Source organism: Sus scrofa, chromosome 14 (assembly GCF_000003025.6).
Source record: "Sus scrofa isolate TJ Tabasco breed Duroc chromosome 14, Sscrofa11.1, whole genome shotgun sequence".
NCBI classification, from domain to species: domain Eukaryota; kingdom Metazoa; phylum Chordata; class Mammalia; order Artiodactyla; family Suidae; genus Sus; species Sus scrofa.
In genome coordinates this window covers 75,661,108-75,678,841 of record NC_010456.5, presented here as the reverse complement: position 1 = coordinate 75,678,841, position 17,734 = coordinate 75,661,108, and the positions used below count along the sequence as shown (strand labels likewise).

General features: G+C 35.3%; 1 protein-coding gene across 4 annotated transcripts in view; it reads right to left on the bottom strand.

The window, feature by feature from the left end:
- MCU (mitochondrial calcium uniporter) overlaps positions 1-17,734 on the bottom strand; it is a 202,970-nt gene that overhangs the window by 42,661 nt on the left and 142,575 nt on the right. The gene's annotated exons all lie outside the window — the stretch shown is intronic.

Here is a 17,734-nt window from a genome sequence, read left to right as displayed (position 1 = left end):
AATAGGTATTCTTTACAGAAAAATCTAAAAATATAGATTTAAAAAAAGAGGCTCTCAAACTCCTATCATCTTGGTATGATGGTGATGAACAAACTTTGGTTTATTTGCAAGATTTCATACAAACACATTTACATATACACACACCACACAAACTGTTTTTCATCTAGTTTTTAAAACACTTAATACCGGTTTTAAGTGCTGTCAAGTCTAAACTTTCTTGCTTCTTGCTCCTCTTGCTAGCTTTTAGATCTGCATTTCCTTCATTTCTTTTACTAGGTATAAGATAGTTATTAAGTAGTCACCTCATGAATTTACTGTTACTGGGTAGACATCTAGTCTTTCTGTTCACTCTTCCTTTTTTTGGCCACACCCATAGCATGCAAAGTTCCCGGGTCAGGGATCAAATCTGTGCCATAGCAGTGACCTGAGCCACAGGAGGAACAACACTGGATCCTTAACCTGCTGAGCCACCAGGGAGCTCCTCACTCTCCTCCTACATTTTTTTTTTTTTAACTTGGTCAAGTAATTTCACTCCTGAGTCCTTAATCACTACCACCTTCTGAATATTAGAAGGAACTCACACTAATATCCACCTTTACTACTTCCTCAAAGAGTAGTGCCATTGTGGATTTAGGTTTAGAATATAGGCTCTCACAACTAAACTAAGTTTCTGAAAAGATACTGTGTATGTTTCTGACTTGCCAAATGCTTAATTAATTCCTTTGTACCCTTTACTTTCCTAGCCCCAAAAAGTATTAAAGGAGGAGGAAAAGAATACATACTGACTAAAAACCAACATACTAGCCTCAGAGCCAGATACTACATTCCACTCTATTAGCCTAAAGAAAAATCATTTAGGACTCTATGACAAGACATACCTTATACATTGCTATGTATAACAGACTTAACATCCCTCATATTGGTATCATTAATTCCCACCTCTTACCAGCTTAAGAGAGCACACAGAGGTGAGACTATGTACTAACAATCATTTAAAATTACTTGAGTCTTCATGGCTGGTCATGACACATTAATGTTTCGACACAGTAACTGAGAACCTTTAAGTTAAGGGACACAATAACTTTACTGTAGACTGCCACGTTCAGATTTTTCAAGTTTCAAAACACTCAGTTGTAGTAAATTCTACTCAGAGATTCGAGGATGCTCTGGTTAAAGACGGGTGTGCTGGGAAACCCTACAATCCTAATCCTTTGCTTGAACTCCCTTACGGGAATCCAAGGAATCCTTAGGCTCCATGGAGTAGCTTGAACACTAATGAGATGGAAGACAAAGAAAGACGAGTCCTATTTCTTATTCTATAAATGAGGAAACAGACTCACAGAAGGAAAGTGACTTATTCAGAGTCACCTATCAGAATCAGGATTAGAACCCAGGCCTCAATACTGCTAACCGTCTTCTGTAGGTCTCTGTTGGCTCAACTATAGCTCTAGAATGCTTAGGTATCTTCTACAAAGATGCTTTTATTTAAAATGTTTAAGTTATTTTACCCTCTGTCCTCTATGACTTTATAAATCACTATGTACAGTAATAAAAGACATTTCTGTAGGTCAGAGAACCACATAAATACATGGTTGTTTATGAATACTATTTGTTAGCATGCTATGGAACACAAGTTGGCAGGTAGTCCTGTTTTAGTAAATAAAGTTTTACTAGAACACAACCAAGCCCACTTATTTACTATCTAGAGCTCATTCATCTACTTTCAAACTACAACAGAGACTTGAGTAGTTGTGTAGTTGCAGGAGAGCTGAATGATTGCAAAAGAGACCATATGGCCCACAAAATCTCAAATATTTACCATATGCCCCTTTAAGAAAATGTTTGTTGACCTTTGCTGTAGAATTCCACCTCTGTAGTTTTGAGATAATTCACCTTCCTAAAGTCCTTCCCAGTCACTTCTATAATGATGCTGGCAATTACAAAATATCACTTATTAAATGTTTACAAACAGACATATAGTTCCCTTTCTTTAAACTTTATAACAGTCTATAGTCTAATAACACCAAAAGAAACAAAAATGATTTTGCTCTTGCCTTTTTTTTTTTTTTTGAAATATGGCAACAATGACAACAACAAAGAAACACAAAATAAAGACAAAAAATATAAGGAAAGGACTGTAAGTATTCAAGACCAAACGGCCACTGGCATTCTAAACTGTATTCCACGACTCCCCTAGACGGAATATATTTTGTTAGTTAAATTGTACATTCTTAATAAATCACAAGAAAATAGAGTTTCATAAATACTTAACTTATGCCAAATATTTAAAAAATATACTGAGAAGTTAAAAAAACTTTCACACAAACGACATGTATTATTCACGTATTTAAATTTCACAGGCAGAGAACAAGATTAAGATCAAGAAGGTAAATATTCAAGAATGTGCAGAAATCATCAGAGAAAGAGCAAATCTCTAGGCAATCAATTCCAAATGATCAAGGTGATTTGGTGTTGACATGATCCCTTGAGAAGAAAATACAAGTTTATACTTTTGGTACGAGATAGTCCACATTTTTGATGAGTAACTTGAGAACTTTTAGGAGAAACAGGGATTCTAGTGAAAATAAAGGAAAGCATAACATCTGCTCTGGTATTATGACCATTACCTTTAAACCTTTAAATTATTATTTTTTAATTTTTTGTCTTTTTAGGGCCACACCTGAGGCATACAGAAGTTCCCAGACTAGGGGTCGAGTTGGAGCTGTAGCTGCTGGCCTACACTATAGCCACAGCAATGCCAGATCTGAGCCATGTCTGTGACCTACACCACAGCTCACAGCAATGCCAGATCCTTAACCCACTGAGCGAGGCCTGGGATGGGACCTGCGTCCTCATGGATGCTAGTCAGGTTCATACCACTGAGCCACAGTGAGAAGTCCCATTACCCTTAAATCTTAACCCCAGGAGAATAAAAATACTAGCATTATCAACTTAATCTGACTACAAAACACCATAACTTAATTTTCCCAAGTTGTAAGATTCAAGATCATTTTATTTAAAAATCAAGTTTTAGTATTATAAAAAGGCATTCTATGCCCAAGAGCAAATTATTAAACTCAAGTCAAAAGTAACTTTAAAATCCTTTAGTTCTATCATAAATTATGCAATTTCCCCTACACTCACCTTCCATTGTTCAGAAGAGCAAACTCAGCAATATATTCCTGCCAGCAACCTGGGAAGACTGTCAAGTCTACATAACCTGTCAATATCCCCTAAATATTCACAGCCAGTTAGACACTGGACCAGAGTCAGAGAAATAGAAAAATGAAAGAAAGAGAGAACAAAAGAAAGAGAAAAAAGTACTTCCTCATTAACCCAGTTTCCTTTATGAAAATCTTGGGACCAAATTTCATTAGAAAACAAATAGCTATTACCTATGTTAAACTAAATATAAAAATACTATATTAATCGTATCAAAAAGTTTTAAATGGAATAATTATATTTATATATTTGTCCACAGCCCCACTATACCATGAGTTTAGATATGTCAAATGATAACACCCTGTTACATTTCCCCTAGTGTAACAAGTAATGCTTATGAGAACAGATCCTTTCAATACATGTTCCAAAAGCTTTTCTTCTTTAAGACCAGAGTACCTAGATTTCAACAACTCTGCCAAACCTCTCTCTAGAAGCCAGTGCTTACAATCATACTAGGATTAATAGTGTAAAACTCTTTCATTTGTTCTAAAGCAAGACATATCTATAACATCTTCTACAATTTGACATCAGTTTTGTCCATATCCTCAACACGATAAAACTGTTGAAGCATTACATCAGCAATAATTTTTCATGACTTCAACTCTACCAATACACTAAAATAAGCACCATGCGAGTTTCGGCTGTGGCGCAGTGGGTTAAGAGCCTGACTGCAGCAGCTTGGGTCACTGCAGAGGTTTGAGTTCAATCTCTGGCCCAGCATAGTGCGTTAAAGGATCTGGCATTGCCACAGCTGTGGCATAGGTTGCAGCAGGGGCTTGGTTTCAACCCTGGCCTGGGAACTTCCATACGCTACGGGTACAGACATAAAAAAAAAAAATGAAAAATAAGATAAGTAAATAAATAAAAGAAGCACCATGGCTTCAAACCTTCAAGATCTGATATAGGGGAGACACTGCAGTTACAAGTGTTGGGGCCAGCTGAATTCATGAATTTCAACCCCAAAGTCTCAGTTTTCCCATCTGTTAAACTAAAAATAGCAATGACAACTATTTCATAAGGCTGATTTCATTTAAGGATAAGCGACAATATAAATGTGACAACATTTGAATGACTAATAATCTACCAATATTTAAGCTATTCAGAACAAAACTCAAATCAACCTCTTTAAGGGACTGTTTCCTACTAAAAAGAATTTAATGTTTCATGCATTTCAAAAGCCATGCTTATCTCCAAAGAGATATTATATAACATATACACCTTATGATGTTTAAGGTAGAAATCTGAAGGTTTAAAAGAGAATCTCTTCAGAAAGAACCATAAAAAATATGTAAAGGCTTTGACTAACTATAGAGCTTATTTCATTCTTCTTTCAATAACTAAGGAAGCAAAGTTTCTGATATAGTTTAAGTGAAAGTGGTAGTTATATTTTGAGTTAAATTATATAACAGTTTAATATTAGAAAATTATTTTCTCCTTGAATATGTAACTTAAAATGGTTCCTACATTTTATTATAAATTTGCAGCATTTCCCCATTTGATGATATTGTTACTTCATAATGTAAGTCCATGATTCAATTTATAGACCTTTGATTTCCAAGAGAATTTCACATTTACAAAACAAGGCAATATGAAGGACTTTTTGTTGCACCTTTCGACATTAGTTTTCTAATTAGGAAATCATCTACCTCCCAAATCATCAATAAGATTATTTTAATAGTAATACATGTTCAACAACTCACAGTGCTTTGAGGATCAAATGTATATAAAGATACAGGTACACAATAGCATACATGCATATAATGTATATAAAAGCATACGAAGCAAGAACTTAGCTATAAAATCTTCACTGCTGACACAGAAATAAACTAAAATAATCACAGCACTCAAACCTTCACCATAACTAGTTGTATATCATATCATTCAATGAAGTATGAACAATTACAAAGCTCACTTTTTAATCCAAATACAAATATTTATCCATTTAACAAGAAATGCTCATTACAGCAAATTCTCTTATATGAGGTTTTGAAATCAATATCTAGGTTCTAAGATTGAAAACATTAGTGATATTTCTTGTATATCACTAAGATATTTGGCACAAATTATCTTCATTGATAAACAATGTTTCTAACTAAGATTTCAGTATAACACCAAAATTACACCCTGTGGTTTATTATAATAGATAAGAACTACAGTCCAGTATCTACTAAAATTTCATTGTGTAGTCTAGACCCCTAGTATCTGAGGCGATTTCTACACCTACAATTGGAATGTGTTTACACCCTGAAGGTTGCTACATTTTCCTTAACAGATGCAATTTTACTCTTTTGAGTCTCATGACAGTCACATTAATGATACCAGCAGAAGGTATTTCTGCTTTTCTTAAGTGACAACTACCACTTTCCCCACAGTGAATAGGTTCTTTTCTATTTTGTTCCTTTCATTCTATTTATTAAGAACCTACATTCACAAGAAAGGTAAAAACTGTGGCCCCTCTGTATCATCCTACCTGTTTTTTACAACTATTATTTTATCTGACACTATGAAACTTCAAACATACTCAAAGTTGAATTCTACAGTGAACACCCTTCTATACCTTTCATCTAGATTCTACATTATGTTCTCTATCCATCCTTCCCTTTTTCAGAAATTCCTAATTCTCATAGTTTAAATGTTTTAAAATGTATTATATTCTCTAACTCCTTCCTGCACTGTTCCTAGATTTTGTCCTTACCTGTTTTCATTTGCCACACTGTATTCTAATTATCCATTTAGATGCCTGCCTTCCCTTCAGAGTAATGATCACCCTGAGGACTGCCTTCATGTCTTTATATATTATATCCTACTCTCATATACGAGGAAAAAGTAAAAGCTTAATAAATATTTATCTAATTGAGTTGTCTTCTTCCTTATACCTCAATATCTTTGACATTTATGAATTTCTTTATATTTTACTGCTAAACTACTCTGAGTAATAAGAAAGTAAGTTATTTCCACAAGCATTTTGGGAGATTATCAGAGGGCAAATTCCTTTAAATATATGAAAATGTCTATTTTATTTTTAGCTGCTATAGATACAAATGTATTCCATGTTGTATTGAGATGGCCATTAAGTGTACTGCTAATTATGAACAACAAAATACTCAAATGCAAAATCCTTAAAAAACTCACTGTCCCATAAAACCTAGCATTTGTAACTTCCAAAAAATCATTTAGAAAATTAAAAGCAGCATATACACTTAGATACAAGGGAATGAAATTATAATGGAAACTACATGGTAATATGAACTCTCAGTATTTGTTAAGTGAATAAACACAGCTGGTTTAAAAGATGTTTATATTGAGGGTAAAAATGTAATTTCATTGCTTGCATATTGATTGATGGTTCAATTTGGCTATGGTTCTTTTCATCACCTGAATTAATACTTCCTTCCATAGTATCATTAATACCTGTGGAATCTCAGTATATATAACAATACTGGGGAAATAGGAAGTTGTATCTATAAATTATTGTATTGAGATAAAACTCCCCTTCTCTAAGGTGGCATAAAAGTTAGGAAATCAAGAACTTTTAAAAGTATTTTATTTTGGCTTGATGATAAGTAAAGAGGTGTTAGTTATATTATTCTCTATACTTTCACTAACAAATACTTTGTTTTTCTACTTTGCTGGTAGCTGGGGTCTATGAGATTTCTATGCTGGTTCTAGATAACTGCTACTCAATATGCAGTTCATGGCTCTATAGCATCAGCATCTGATGGACATGTTATAACTACAGATTCTCAGGTCCTACCTCAGACTTACTGAGTCATAATCTGCATTTTAACAATATGACCAGGAAATTTGCAAGAACCTTAAATTTTGAGAAGCACTGCTATAGTTCATTCAAATGAGATTGAAGGAGTACATTCATTAGTTAGGGATAGTAGTCTCAGACATTCTACCTTTCTCATTTATCAAGACTCCAGCATAAGCAACAAAGGCTCATGGGGAAAAGCAACATGGCATTACAGAAAGAATACTGCATTAAGAGTTTGAAAATCTAGATTCTAATCTCATCTCTAGTTGTGTGACTTTGAACTTTAGTTCTTTAATCTTTAAAATGAATGAGTTATACAATATACACGGTAAGGTTCTTCCAACTCTGAAAGTCTATGACTTTATGAATATAAATACCAATAGGTATTTGGGGAAATGATTCAACTGTATGGGCTATCTCAACAAATTAGGCTTACTTTTAATGCTACAGGGGCCTTGTCCATCAAGTACTTTACACTTATTTAGGTTTGAAAATTAGTCTCTATCTTTCATTTTCACACTTGGTTTCTGAAAGATGCATAGTGGTGAATAGCTTAGGAGGTGGGTGGCTGCTATTAATAATTCCCCTCACCACTTCCTTTGTTCTCGAATGCTGATAAAGCACAGGTAATAGACAGGATTCATGAAAAAGTAAAATCAGAGTCTGTATTTTTAACAAGAACAGGAGAATGTTACTGTTCTTAGGAAAAACATGGCTGAAGCATTTAGAAGTGAAGAATTATGATGTCTGACACTGTCAAATAAATCAGAAAATAAGAAATAACCATATGCATGTGTACATATATACGTGTGTGTAAAGAGAAATAAAGCAAATGTGGCAAAATATTAATAATTGATGAATCTATTATAGATGAATAGATTCATCAATTTTTCTGCAATTTTTCTGTAGGTTTAAAATGTTTTCCAAATAAAAGTTGAGAAAGAAAAAGAATTAACATAAACTGAATTAACATAAATAAAAAAGAAAAAGAATTAACATAAACAAAATATTTTCTTGTATTCTTCTCTCTTTTTTAAAGTAAAATATAGCAGACCTATTTATTTTTTCTGAAACCTTTAAAATGCAAGAGAAGGAGTTCCTGCTGTGGCTCAGTGGTAACAAACCTGACTAGTAACTATGAGGATGCGGGTTCAATCCCTAGCCTCCTTCAGTGGGTCAGGTAATGAGCACTGATGTGAGCTGTGGTGTAGACTGCAGACAGGGCTCAGATCCCACGTTGCTGTGGCTGTGGCATAGGCCAGCAGCTACAGCTCTGATTAGACCCCTCGCCCTGGGAACTTCCACATGCTGCATAGGCGGCCCTAAAAAAGCAATGAATGAATGAATGAATGAATGAATGAATGAATGAATGAATAAATAAATAAAATTTTAAAATGCAAGAGAAAATTTAGGGCAGAAGGAGAAAATTGTGATATATAAGATTTCAGTAACTTTTACTCCATATTGCTTCTACATTCTTTTAGTTGCTTCATTTTTTCTTAGCTAAGGATAAAATAAAAAGGGGGGGAGTGGTAGTAAGACATTTTCTTATATTAATGAAGTAAGTGACTTCAAACCAAAAGAAGGCCTTCTATAATTTTTGTTTTCACTTTAGCTTCAACTAATAATGAAAAAGAAAGTAGTTACCACTCACAAATACAAATAACTACAGGCCCTTTTTATTTCTCTGCAAGGAGAGGGACACAATAGCTGCTATAAAAATCACTCCCGGAGTTCCCGTCGTGGCACAGTGGTTAACGAATCCGACTAGGAACCATGAGGTTGCGGGTTCGGTCCCTGCCCTTGCTCAGTGGGTTAACGATCTGGCGTTGCCGTGAGCTGTGGTGTGGGTTGCAGACGCGGCTCGGATCCCGCGTTGCTGTGGCTCTGGCGTAGGCCAGTGGCTACAGCTCCGATTCAACCCCTAGCCTGAGAACCTCCATGTGCTGCGGGAGCGGCCCAAGAAATAGCAACAACAACAACAACAACAACAAAAGACAAAAAAAAAAAAAAAAAATCACTCCCCACCACCCCTCCCCCATGTGTGTAAGCGTAAGAGACTTATACCATGAGAAAACCAAAACTTACAACAAGAAAGTAACAGCAAAGTAGTTGATTTTGTTTCATAATTCCTTTTTCATTTATTTTTAGCCATTTTCTTTTTATTTATTTTCAACCATTTTTAAAACTGAAGTATAGTTAATTGAACTAAATGTGTTAGTTTCAGGTGTACAGTAAAGTGATTCAGTTACACATATATCTAAAGTGATTCAGTTATACATGTATCTATATATATCTATTTTTTTTAGATTCTTTTCCGTTACAGGTTATAACAAGATATTGAATATACTTCTCTGTGCTATATAGTAGGTCCTTGGTATTTATCTATTTTATATATAGTAGCATGTATAAGTTAATCCCAAATGCCTAATTTATCTCTTTCCCTACTCTGTTGCTACCCCCTTGAGTAACTCCATAAGTTTTCTATGTCTGTGCATCTATTTCTATTTTGTAAATAAGTGCTTTTTTTTAAAAATCATTTTTTCTTTAGGTTCCACATATAACTGACATCACATGTTATGTCTTTCTCTTTCTGACTTGCTTCACTTAGTATGATAAACTTTAGGTCCATCCATGTTGCTGGAAATGGCATTATTTCATTCTTTTTCATGGATGAGTACTATTCCACTGCATGCACGCATGTACACACAGACACACTCCATATCTTCTAAATTATTATTATTATTTTTTTATTTTCCCACTGTACAGCAAGGGGATCAAGTTATCCTTACATGTATACATTACATTTTTTCCCCACCCTTTGTTCTGTTGCAACATGAGTATCTAGACATAGTTCTCAATGCTACTCAGCAGGATCTCCTTGTAAATCTATTCTAAATTGTGTCTGATAATCCCAAACTCTAGATCCCTCCCACTCCCTCCCCCTCCCATCAGGCAGCCACAAGTCTATTTTCCAAGTCCATTATTTTCTTTTCTGTGGAGATGTTCATTTGTGCTGGATATTAGATTCCAGTTATAAGTGATATCATATGGTATTTGTCTTTGTCTTTCTGGCTCATTTCACTCAGGATGAGATTCTCTAGTTCCATCCATGCTGCTGCAAATGGCATTATGTTATTCTTTTTTATGGCTGAGTAGTATTCCACTGTGTATATATATCACATCTTCCGAATCCAATCATGTTGATGGACATTGTTTTTTATCTAGCTAAAAACAAAATAAACATGCTGTCTGCAATTCTAATGTAATCGTCCTGTGAAATTGTAAATCTCAATCTGGAATACAAGCAACAGAATCATGCACTAGCTGACTGATAATGTTTTCCTTCAGCTTTTCCATACCATAAAACAAACAAATCCACCTTTAATTAACTGGAGATTTAAAAACATCCATAAGACAAACACTATTTATCTTTAACACTCCAGCCTCATATAGATATGAGTTTGATAAACTTCCCTCCTTTTACTCTATTTAGTGAAGGGGAATTATTTTAATTTGCTTGATTTTTGAAAATATTCCTAACTTTTCAGAGTGTAACTTCAGATAATGAACACACTATTTAAAATTAATATAAAAGAATAATAGTCATGAAAGGTTTTAGTGGAGTATGGGTAAGACCAAATATGACAGTTAAGATGGTTTTCATATATAATTCAAAGCTGAAAATACTCAACCCAGAATGGTCCTCAGCTCAGTCTCTCTGACTCTAGCTGATCTCTCCCCCTGTTGAGGGATCACATGGGGGGCCAATCTCTTAGCTAACAATTCTAGCCACAATTTTACACAGTTGAGACTGAAACTGAGAGATGGCAGATCTTTATCTGTACATAGAGAGAGGTCCCTATTACCACTATCACTATCATTCTCTTCATTTTCTCAACATTCACAAGATCTAACTTTTCGAATTATTTTATTTATCCTTGGTCTGTTCTACAAAGAATTTGAGGTGACTACAACACAAGCACACCACAAATGGTGGTACATTTTTTTTTTAATCTGAAATTGAAGTTTAAAAACCAGGAGAAAGAAAAATACAAATATTAGAAAATAAAGATTGGGATAAAAGAGGTTTTGATACAAGCCATCAAAAGCTAAATAGAGGCTAAATTAAGTTCAATATTTGGCTCCAAGTCTCTGTGGTAGCCAGAATAATGCCCTCTCCACCCCCCACAAAAGATCTCCATGTCCTAATCTCTGGAATTTGTGGGTATGTTACTTGGCAAATGGAAATTAAGCTGGAAGATGGAATTAAGAGTGTCAATAAACTGAGTTTAAAATAGGGAGATTATCCTGGGTTATCTAGATAGGACCAATGTTATCACAGGGGCCTTTGAATAGAGGAAGATGTGGCTACAGAGAACGAGATAGATGCCAGTATGACAATGACCGAGAAACTCTCCTTAACGTCACTGAAGGAGAAGGTGGCCAAGGCAAGGGTGTAGCCTCTGGAAGCTGGAAAAGGCAAGGAAACAGATTCTCCTTTGGAGCCTCCAGAGAGGAACAGAGACTTGCTGACACATTCTTTTTAGCCCAGTGAGACCTGTATTGGACTTTTAACATAATAAATTTACGTTAAGCCACAAAGTTTGTTGTAATTTGTTAGAGCAACAATAAAAAACTATTCTGGCCTCCTAGGCCCCAAGACAAGAAGACAATACAATCAGTGATAATTCTCATTAATATAAGGGAGAAAGCACAACAATTTGTCAGGAAAGGGAACATATTTTCTAACACAAAGTTCTAAAAGAAATTCCTGATGCAGCATTTTACATAGGAAGCTCTGAGTAATAATAGTGGATATGAGGTTCCTCCCCAAATTCTGGGTATTAGATTAAATAAGAAATTTCATAAGATTGTTTCTTACATCATTCTTTGATAAAACATGAATCTGTCTTTATCATCTTAAAATATAATTGAGTAAAGTCAATCTTTTTTGGCAGAGTCAGCTTGATTTAAGACTGTAAATTAAAATAGCATAAATATGATGGACATTCATACAATAAAGTTCATTTAGAATTAAAAGCTATTAATAGATCTACAAGTTAATAAATCCAATTTAAAAAGTAAATTATAGAAGAATAAGCAAATTACAGTAGTCTGTATGTAAGTTTAAAAGAAATATACACGCATGCTATTGTTTTCCTTTTCACATTAATATAGTATACATAATATATTTAAACACTAAATATATGGTAAAGATATCATTTTTATGGTAATAATCTCTGGGGAGAATGAGTTTTGGAATTGGGGATGGGAACAAAGGCAGCATTAACTTTATTGTATTGCACTATATATTTATTATTTATCTTCTTAGTAAAAAAGAGCTGGTACAAATATGGCAAAATTCAAATATTTAAACTATGGGTGGTATTTCTGTTTAATTCTCTATAATTTTCTGTTTACAAAATTTCCAAATTACTGAAAAGAAAGAAAAAGCGAACTGTTTATCCTTTAAACAGTCTTCAACAAACATCATTTCTCTCAAAAAGCTTTTCCTGGGGGCTGGCAAGAAGGTTAGATTTTATTTTCTGATAAAGGCCCGGATTTTACATTAATGGAACCATACAGCATTTATTAATTTGAATTTGGCTTTTGCTGCTTAACATTACATGTATAAAATTTGTCTATGTTGTTGAGGATAGCAGTAGTTATTTTTCATCACTGCATATCTATGTATCCATTACTTGAATCTCCTGTATGAGTATTCCAAAAAGGCCATTTGGGCTATTTCCAGATTTGGCTAATGATTCTGTAGTGAATATTCTTTATGTCTTTTGGTGCACTGATGTATGCACATCCTCTGGGTATATGGCTAGGAGCAGAATTGCTGGGTCATAAGGATATACATAAGTTCACATTTAAGAGATTCTGCCAGTTTTGCAAAGTAGCAGGTAACAACTTACGTATCTACTAGCATTTAAGAGTTCCAGATGTGGAGTTCCTGTCGTGGCTCAGAGGTTAACAAACCCAACTAGTACCCATGAGAACACGGGTTCAATTCCTGGCCTCACCCAGTGGGTTAGGGATCTGGTTTGCCATGAGCTGTGTGTGGTGTAGGTCACAGACACAGCTCAGACCGTGCAGACACAGCTCAGACCCCGTGTTGCTGTGACTGTGGTATAGGCCGGCAACTGCAGCTCTGATTAGACCACTAGACTTGGAACTTCCATTTCCCTGTGCCACAGGTGCAGCCCTAAAAAACAAGAGTTCTAGATGCTTCTCATTCTTATGAATACCTGGTATTGTCAGTTCTGTTAAATTTTGGTCATTCTGGCAGGTGTGTGTGTTATCTCCCAGTAGTTTTATTACTTGATTATTAACGAGGTTGAGATTCTTTTTCTATGTTTATTGACCATTTAGATATCCTCTTGTGAGCAGCCATTCAAGTCTCTCAGTTTTTTTAATGATTATTAAATTTCTTAATATAGTTAGGATATGATAAGCCCTTTGTCAGATATATGTACTGCTAGCATCTTTCCTCACTCTGCAACTTGCTACTTCTCTCTTTATGGTATCTTGGTGAGCAAAAAAAAAAAAAAAAAAATTTAATGTAATCCAATTAGCAATCTTTTCCGTTATGATTAGCACTTTTTGTATCCTGTTTAAGAAATCTTTTCCTACTCTGAGGGCATGAAGATATTCTCTATGGTTTATTTAACAAGCTTTATAATTTTACTTTTCACTTTTATATCTATATTTTATCTAGAAGTGTTTGTTTGTTTGTTTAAGTTCCCAGGCCAGGAACAGAATCTGAGGCAGAGCTGCAACCTATGCAACAGCTGCAGCAACACTGGATCCTTAACACACTGCAAGGGGCCGGGGATTGAACTGGCACCTCCACAGAGACAAGCTGGATCATTAACCCACTGCGCCACAGCAGCAAATCCACCTAGAAGTTTTAAAAAAATCTTTTGCAAGGTGAGGTCAAGATTAAATTTATTTTTCTATATGGCATCACACTGACCTAGCCCCAAGTATTGAAAAGACCATTTTTTTTCCTCCATTTAATTGAAATGGAGGATTTGTCATAAATCAAGTATGTGGTATGTCTCTGTACTATCTACTTTATTCCATTTGTCTATTCATCTCCCCTTGCACAGTTCTACACTGTCTTAATTCTTACAGCATGAAGTCTTAATATCTGGCATTGCAAACCCTTCAATTTTCTATTTATGACTGCCCTGACTATTCTTAGCCCTCTGCATTTTATTACATATTTTTAAATAAGTTTGTTAATTCCTACAAAAATTTTTCATAGGGCTTTGACTGGTATTATATTGGATACATAAATCCATTTGGGGAGAAGCAACAAACAACGTTGAGTCTTCCAAGACTTGTTTTATGGCCTATTTTATGGTCAATTTTAGAAAACGTTCCATGTACATTAGAAAATAGCCAAGTATCTACACTTGTATGTGGTGTTGCCAGAGGCTTTTTTTTTTTTTTTAGCATTATAAAGGTGTATATTATCCAAGTTCAAGCTATAGATGAAATGAATATTAAAAACTGAGTAAATGAATATTTTAGATCTTAATTTTCATTAAAATGCCGTATTGGTATAAATCATTTTCTTTTTTTTAAATAATTTTTTTATTTTCCCGCTGTACAGTAAGGGGGTCAGGTTATCCTTACATGTATACATTGCAATTACATTTTTTCCCCCACCCTTTCTTCTGTTGCAACATGAGTATCTAGACATAGTTCTCAATGCTATTCAGCAGGATCTCCTTATAAATCTATTCTAAGTTGTGTCTGATAAGCCCAAGCTCCTGATCCCTCCCACTCCCTCCCCCTCCCATCAGGCAGCCACAAGTCTCTTCTCCAAGTCCATGATTTTCTTTTCTGAGGAGATGTTCATTTGTGCTGGATATTAGATTCCAGTTATAAGTGATATCATATGGTATTTGTCTTTGTCTTTCTGGCTCATTTCACTCAGAATGAGATTCTCTAGTTCCATCCATGTTGCTGCAAATGGCATTATGTCATTCCTTTTTATGGCTGAGTAGTATTCCATTGTGTATATATACCACCTCTTCTGAATCCAATCATCTGTCGATGGACATGTGGGTTGTTTCCATGTCCTGGCTATCGTGAATAGTGCTGCAATGAACATGCGGGTGCACGTGCCTCTTTTAAGTAGAGTTTTGTCCAGATAGATGCCCAAGAGTGGGATTGCGGGGTCATATGGAAGTTCTATGTACAGACTTCTAAGGTATCTCCAAACTGTTCTCCATAGAGGCTGTACCAGTTGACATTCCCACCAACAGTGCAGGAGGGTTCCCTTTTCTCCACAGCCCCTCCAGCACTTGTTGTTTGTGGATTTATTAATGATGGCCATTCTGACTGGTGTGAGGTGGTATCTCATGGTAGTTTTGATTTGCATTTCTCTTATAATCAGCGATGTTGAGCATTTTTTCATGTGTTTGTTGGCCATCTGTATATCTTCTTTGGAGAAATGTCTATTCAGGTCTTTTGCCCATTTTTCCATTGATTGATTGGCTTTTTTGCTGTTGGGTTGTATAAGTTGTTTATATATTCTAGAGATGAAGCCCTTGTCAGTGGCATCATTTGAAACTGTTTTCTCCCATTCTGTAAGTTGTCTTTTTGTTTTCTTTTTGGTTTCCTTTGCTGTGCAAAAGCTTTTCAGTTTGATGAGGTCCCATGGGTTTATTTTTGCTCTTATTTCTATTGCTTTGGGAGACTGACCTGAGAAAATATTCATGATGTTGATGTCAGAGAGTGTTTTGCCTATGTTTTCTTCTAGGAGTTTGATGGTGTCCTGTCGTATATTTAAGTCTTTCAGCCATTTGGAGTTTATTTTTGTGCATGGTGTGAGGGTGTGTTCTAGTTTCATTGCTTTGCATGCAGCTGTCCAGGTTTCCCAGCAATGCTTGCTGAATAGACTTTCTTTTTCCCATTTGATGTTCTTGCCTCCCTTGTCAAAGATTAATTGACCATAGGTGTCAGGGTTTATTTCCGGATTCTCTATTCTGTTCCATTGGTCTGTCTGTCTGTTTTGATACCAGTACCACACCGTTTTGATGACTGTGGCTTTGTAGTATTCCTTGAAGTCTGGGAGAGTTATGCCTCCTGTTTGGTTTTTGTTTCTCAGGATTGCTTTGGCGATTCTGGGTCTTTTGTGGTTCCATATAAATGTTTGGATTGTTTGTTCTAGTTCTGTGAAAGATGTCATGGGTAATTGGATAGGGATTGCATTGAATCTGTAGATTTCTTTGGGTAGTATGGCCATTTTTACAATATTGATTTTCCCAATCCAGGAACATGGAATATCTTTCCATTTCTTTACATCTTCTTTGATTTCTTTGATTAAAGTTTTATAGTTCTCGGCATATAGGTCCTTTACCTCCTTGGTCAGGTGCCAGAGGCTTTTATTACCACTGAGTTAAAGCTGACAATTTTGGTGACAATTAAAGGGCTTATCTTTGTTTCTTGCTTGACAGGAGAGCTATTCTACATCTGCAAAGAAACATGTTGTTTCAAGAAACTGTTGTGAGGAACTTTCCAAACAGAATAGACTGCTTCCCCTGAACAGTGCAGAGTTAAAAGTAAAGCAGAAAAGCATGTTTGTTTCCTTCTGATGAGAAGATCAATTTCATGTTAAGAACACAGACATGCATATTAATATTTTTTTAGTTTTGCTTTAATCATTTTTTTGAAGTTGGCTTTTTTTTTTGTTTTTGTCTTTTTGTTGTTGTTGTTGTTGCTATTTCTTGGGCCGCTCCCACGGCATACGGAGGTTCCCAGGCTAGGGGTCGAATCGGAGCTGTAGCCACCAGCCTACACCAGAGCCACAGCAACGCGGGATCCAAGCCGCGTCTGCAACCTACACCACAGCTCACGGCAACGCCAGACCGTTAACCCACTGAGCAAGGGCAGGGACCGAACCCGTAACCTCATGGTTCCTAGTCGGATTCGTTAACCACTGCGCCACGACGGGAACTCCTGAAGTTGGCTTTTTAAAGTATAGCTGATTTACAATGTTGTATAAGTTTCTGCTGTACAGCAAAGTGAATCAGTTACACATTCTTTTTCACCTGTTTTCCATTATAGTTTATTACTAGATATTAAGTACAGTTTCCTATACTATAGGAATGGATACTAGAATATACTACACTACCATATTGCTATACAGTAGGATATTGTTGTTACATATTAATCTTATTAATACTATAAGCATAAGTTGGACTGGGTCATTTTACTCCATGGTGCTGCATGACCAGCTGGTTTTTAAACTAGTTTTCTAGAAAGAATATATATGCTTCAAAAGGCTTACCATATATAACTGCTAAGACTTAAACACCAAATGAGGTTCAAAATTAGCTGATTACTTCACTACATTTTACATGAAGGGAGCACTTCATTAGGCAAATATAAATCTTGTATTTATATTTGCAGACTTTGGGGACCAAATGTTTGGATTAAAATTTTTAAACCCCTATAAACCTTTACTTTTTGATTTTCATCCCAGATCATTGTTCCCTTTCTACTTTGTTTCCTGCAATATAGGAACCTATTGCTTCTCCTAGACAGGAGGAATGATCACGAGGAAGAGAGTTAAAAATGGGACAATACTTTAGAGATAAAGCAAAAATCAATTTCACTTGGCAGATTGGGCACTGAATCTAGGAATAGAATTTGATGTACAAAGTTCAAGTTCTGGTCTCAATACTGAGTTGAAAGCATAATGATTGTGTGGAATCAAGTATCATG